Raw genomic sequence first — 6,487 nt, forward strand, 5'->3', positions numbered from 1 at the left:
ATTTATATGAATGCATTTTGGTGAAATAACTAGCATGTGTAAACACAACGTTATTATTGTGGTTTACATAAATCTTGTGACACTGCTACTAAGCATATGAGACTTGAGAAAATGTTCAGTGAAATGGGCTTTGCATGTATAGACATTTAACTGGGGCACAACTTATTTGCTCGAAACTTCCAGCAACACCTTAATTTTTGGAGATGTTTTCATTTTTACATGTGTGCGTTCGGGCTGATTTCAGCCACACAAGTTAGAGACATGCTCCGTTATTTATCAATTGTTCCAAATGACTTCCACATATACAAATGGAGAATAGAGGATTTGACAATGACAGTTAGCAAATTACACTAAATAATTATTCTACTTGCTCAGGTGGTTGTGGGGGGTTTCTTTTCTCATTTATATTAGCCAGCCTTTATGTAATGTGTTATGCAGCAGCAAGTGGTCTATTGTATGCAATTGCTGTGAGGAAAAAATCTCTCCTTTTGAGATGGTTATATCAAGATACCCCCCAATGGATTCTTACTGGATGAACAGACTGGGACAATACTATCAGAGTCAGTCCTCATTTTATTATTTCTTGCAGAGGCAAAATATAAATATACCATTCTATGCCAGCTATTCTGGAAGTTCTAAGGACAAGAACACAGTTATATCTTAAAGCTTGCCCTCGACCTTCTCAATATATATGTGTGCTCTCTAAGAATGTCAGGTGTGTCCTTTGATCTTCTGAAGTTGTGATCTGTAGCTGGCTTCCACTTGCTGCTGCTTGCTTGTGTGCTCTCTTCTCTCCTCAAGATCTTCGACTCCAGAGAGCTCTAAAGACCCCCTTTTTATAATCAGTATTGACACATATTAGGCCTATATCTATATTTACGCACATGTTGCTTCTACCTGCATTAATACATTTCATGTTTGCATCAATGGTTACATTACTGTCAATAGCATTAGCAATACCACATTTTTTAATCATACAGTATTTCTATCTTTCTGGAAATTTAATTCCTAACTCTTTTCATATTTGGCATTTATACACAACGATATGCTCTTCACCCCAAGAACTCATGTTCACCACTCACACAGGATGCAACATATATCATCTTTACAGGATGTGTTATACATGTGAGTGCACACACTGTGCTGTGGTCACAGTGAGATGCTCCACCTATGCTTGACTCATTCTTGAGGGATGAGGGTTGAGCGCCTAGAAATTCTTTCTCCTTGATGCTTTGTTGTTTTGATCTCAGAGTTTTCCAGGAGATATGTCCCTCCCTGGCGGTTCTAGGGCTAGACCCAATCATATTGGAGAAAAATATTGTAATGAATCATGCAACCTTTGCCATGCTCCGATTCTATGAAAACCTCTGTACTCTGTTTGTCGAGGGGAATTCTCTGAAATTGGTCCGAGTTCCTCATGTCTGTGATTAAAGCATATTCAAAGGCATTTCTGGAGTCTGTCTGGTTACTGCTGCACAGAATCTTAGTGGAATACTACAGATCTTATTCCAAAGTGATAGAGTTTATAAGCGGTGAGACGTTGTCCAACTCAGCAGGGTGTTAACTGGAGACGCGCTAGAGTAAAATTTTAGGTGTCGACTTAAGCCAGGTGCGTAGAGGAAATTCTACCACACCCCGCTCTGATACCCTGAAGTATCTTGTTTCCCAGGTTTGAGCTATAATTTTCCCTATGTTAGGTTTAAAGAAAAAATGTATGTTTCCTTGTGGATGTTTACTTGCATTAGCGTTAGGAGTACATCTGTTGGGCATTTACTTCCCTCTACTTCATTTACCTCTCCCAGTGTGAAAGCACTAGCTATAACAGACTCTTACTCAGGTACCCAACTTAGGGTTAAAGCAAAGCGTTCAGTATGGCATTATATCCCCTCTATTTAGTTTGCTCCCCAACTACTGTTGGATCTTTAAGTAGGGGCGTTCATTTCCTTAGAGGAGTGGGTCTTTAGACACCCCTTTTTAAAAGCCTCTGCCAGACTTCAGGGGTCTTGAAGTAAGGCTAGACTCCCCTGTGGCTTGGGGTTGAGCCTCTCTAATAACATTGTGGGCTTCCTTTAGTAAGCTGCTCTTTTTGAGCAGTAGATTGAGTGAAGTGTTTTACTTCCTCCCCCACTGACCTGGGTATTATGTAGGGTCCCTTGCTCCCTTAAAAAAAGGCAGAGTTTGGGCTGCCTCCCCCAGACTTTGGGGTTCTTTAATTAAGGCTAGGCTCCCCTGTGGCACCCTTGGAGTTGAGCCACCCTGTGCGAGGTTCCTCCTTGGAGAGGCAGCAACATCGGAGATGGCAGCCACTGGAATGTTTAACAACACAGCAGGCTCCCTTTGGCAAGTTGCCCTTTTGAGCCTTCGGGCCGAGTGAGGTGTTCCCTCCCTGAACATTTTAGGTATTAAAGCAGGGTATCTTGCCCCCTTCTTAAAGCCCTGGTTATCCTTGTTATTCTGCACTTATTCTTTGAATAAAGTAGTGTGAATCTACCTGAATTCTGGGAAGAATAACAGGCAGGGTGTGAGGGATGAGTTCATTACAAGAATCTGTACAATTAAGTGTTTGTCATTCTTGTATTACAGTCTTTTCTGTAAGAACTGATGCTGCAGTAGTGGTATGCCAAGGTCAATAGTTAAAAACTCCCTGTAGCCGGCATTCCTTCAGAGCTGTGTCAAGCAAGAAAAATGCTGTTGCAGCTTAGCCATGTTTTCTGTAAAAGCTCTACCTTAAGGGCTCCAGTAGCCCACAAGGGAGGGAGGAAGGTTCCAGAGGCCGGGACTTCCCTTGCTATAAAGGCATAGAAGCTAGAATATATTCCATTCTTGTTGGAGACATTGGCGTAAGGATGTTACCACTACACAGCTTGTGTACATCTCTTATGTGTGGTCCATGGGTTGATGCTCTGACTCCGGCTAAGTAATCCATTGAGTCAAGGTATGCTATGCCTGCTATGTTTGTACATATTCTCACCTAGTGAGGCAGGCATCCCCGCGGCATGGCGGAGTGGGTATTTGTTCCCCATAGCGTAGTTCCAAGACGTTCCGGTCACGACTGTAACCATGGTTCCCTGAAAAGGGGAACAAGACACTGTGTCTCTTTGTCATGCCATCTCCTTCAGACAAAAAAATTGATGACATGTACTACAGGCACCCTCTTAAACTTCCTGGCACTCCGCTTATGACGTCACAGGCTGTCGCCAGCCAATTAAATTGGAGTGTGTTTACACATGTTTCAGGCACCTGTCATGCTGATGATGTTCCCTTTAGCATCAATCCAAGATGCAGTGTCTCGTTCCCCTTCTCAGGGAACCATGGTTACAGTCGTAATATTTAGCATATGTTCATTTATTGTAATGTAATGTGTGTCATGCCAGAAACAAAGAGGATGAGCTCCTCCAGCTGAGTCCTGTGTTATTCTTGTCTAGTATATTATTTATATACTATTATTCATATTTTTAATTACCTCTTATTTCTATATTTTCAGTTTTCATTTTAATTTAGTTTAAGTACTAGTTTTAGTAATTTTGTTATGTGATTTTGTCATTTTTATTAGTCTTTGTTTTAAAAAAATATTTCTATTTTGCTTTCTTTATCTTTATTTTGTTTTAGTAATTGTAGTACTGTACTTAAACTAATTTAATTAGTTTTTTTTTAAGTTCAAGTTTTTCATCTTCTTAATATTTATATTCTATTCCATTTAGCCTTTATTTAAATCACAGAAAATGTTTTTTTGTTTGGTTTTTTGTTTGGTTTTACAATTTTAGTTTTATTTAACAATCACAACACTGGCTGAGTTTGTGTAACGGTCTCATTCTGTTTTGGTTTCAATTTCATTATTTTCCATTTTCCTGTTTGCCTGAGTTCTCATTCATTGTTTGTTGCCATGGTTTCTGATTTGAGTTGTGCACCTGTTCCATGTTATGTTGATTAGTCCCTGTGTGTATTTAAGCTCTTGGTTCATTCTGTTCACATTGCGGTGTTGTCTTTATTTACTGTCTGGTATAGTTACTTTTATAATCTTCTGTGTTTTCCTAATCTTTTCTTTAATAAAGTGTTTTGTTTTGGACTCTCGTCATATTGCATTTGCTTACCATTCCACTCACTCTTCTTAAGGTTTTTCTCCCTTCTTCACTCTTGCACGCTTTTGGCCTGCTCACTAGGGACATTAAACTTGACTTGAATTGACATACTTATTAGACTTATATTTAATTATATAACTTCTGTTATTGGGCCTTGGGAATCTGTGATAGCAGCTCCTGTGGATGGAATATTTTATAAAGTACTCCAAATCCTTGTTGACACATCATAACATGTCAAAGTGAACTGCTGAACTCCTGAGTTGATGTTCAGAGTGAGTACTGTGAGTTGTCCAGTTTATTTTGATTTATATGAAAGTGAACAGGCAGGGTTGTACTGCAGGCTGAGTCATTAGAGTTCAGTCATAGACTCGTCCTGTGGCAGTCATTGTTTTAAGAGCCAGAATCTACTGTCTTAGGCTTCATCTTTGTGGCAGTAACCAGCTTTTTCCTGAGAAGTGTATCTTGTACAATGCGCTATATAATTCATCTGTAGGCTGAAACGGTAAAAAGTTTGATTAATGATTTTTTTTTAAAATTGAGTCCAGTTCTGAATTAGCAATGAAATGAATCCGTCATGCCAACAATGTTGCCTGATTTGAGAACAAATAATGCATAAGCTCAGTTGAATTCCTGCCACAGCCTAATGTGAGACCATCAAGCTTAAATGAAATTACAGTAATCGGATAGTCTTTGGAAATCATATATTCTTCTCATGCAGGCACATTTCTAAAGAGGATTACTGCTTAATGTCACTATGAGCCCTTCACACACCTGATGAATAGCTGCAAGTAGTAAACAGTGAATCTCTCTTCACCACCTGAAAGACGTGAGGTATAGCAGAAGGCTTGTCTTTTGGATCATCGGAGTGAGATGAAAATGTCATGCTTTTGTGTTCTCAGGATTTTTCTAATATTGCTGGACTGGTGCCTCAGCTGTCTTTGTGCCAGCACAGCATGAAGGATTCAGAATCCTGCATCGCATGCTTGTCACTCACTTTTTTTTGCAGTCCTAAATAACAACAGACTCATGCAGAGCTATTATGAGCAATTATGTGTACCCCAGAGCTAAGCCAGAAGCTACTGTTCCTCATCTGCAGAGTTAATCTCTGCACTTCTGGATCATGCCAAACAGAGTAGGAGTGAAGACTTAGACCTTTTCAGTCTCCACTCATGCTTTCTTTCTGCTTCATCTTTGTACTGCATGCAGGAAATAGTATTTTATTACAAAAGCGCTTCACTAAGATCTTACTAAAGTTTTAGTGTTTGCTTTGAATTATGGTTTATTTTTCACTTTTGTATTTAAATAATATAAGAAAATAATTAACATGAAAACTCTACAAAAGAATATTTCCATTCTAACATACACTGAAAATGTGGGATTCAAAATCTATTGTAAACCTGGAAATGAACACAAGGTTGTTGTTGTTGTTTTTTTGTTTTTTTTTAAAGAAACATGACAAAATAAATACATAATATTTAAGACATTTCCTGGATCACTAATCAAATGATCAAATTTGTGACAATGATGGTAACTCATCCAACACTGGTTGTGCTATGTACAGGAATGATAGATCATATGGCTTGTTAAGGACAGGTTTACTTTAACTTTTACAAGTAATTGAATTAACGTTTTTTGACTGGTGGACAGTAAATCTGGCAACAACTACAACAACAACAACAAAAATCACAAAAACCATTAACAACACCATTTGCATGGGCAAATAACTCTCTTTCTGTACGCTTCATCTTTGTGCTGCAGGCAGGAAAGCAATCCTGCTGATAACATGCGGATGGTTATAGCTTTTGATGAGACCAACCCAAGTTCGAATCTGCCTTCTTCCAAAATCATTCTTCTCCCTTTTCCCATCACATATCAGCTTTGAGAGGTGTTATTATAATAAAATTTAAGAAAATAGTACCCGCCATTATTTGCACTACGTATAAATAGCATCTAGTCTATCACTTATTTCTGCTGCTGCTGCCATACTGTATAATTAACATTAAAAAAAACAACTCTATAAAATACTATTTCCATTCTAAGCAACATATTTACAGCAGGGTCCAATTGTCTGAGACCACAGTGAACATCTGAGATTCAAAATCTATTTTAAGCCTGGAAATTAAGAAATCAGAAATTTTATGACCACTCAGAACACCCTGGTAACCAGAACTGTGGCAGGGAATTTCACACAGGCAAACAACACTCACGTTTTCTTAGAACATGTAAAAATCTACCATGTTTTACCATGTGATTGTGGTTTGGAAAAAGAGTAAATAGATCAAATGTGCATACATCTCCTTTGACTGTAACGTGTAAATTCATATGAATATTTATGTCATCCTTACCACTTCCCTAATTAGACCCGCTACACATCACACATGCCAGACACCTCTACTTTCTTGATCACG

At 38.6% G+C, this 6,487-nt stretch overlaps 1 protein-coding gene across 1 annotated transcript in view; it reads right to left on the reverse strand.

Annotated features, from left to right (window-relative positions):
- The window catches only part of ppil3 (peptidylprolyl isomerase (cyclophilin)-like 3), a 359,195-nt gene that overhangs the window by 116,327 nt on the left and 236,381 nt on the right, over positions 1-6,487 (reverse strand). The window lies entirely within an intron of this gene.

This window comes from Abramis brama (assembly GCF_963993115.1).
Source record: "Abramis brama genome assembly, chromosome: 5".
Classification (NCBI taxonomy): Eukaryota; Metazoa; Chordata; class Actinopteri; order Cypriniformes; family Leuciscidae; genus Abramis; species Abramis brama.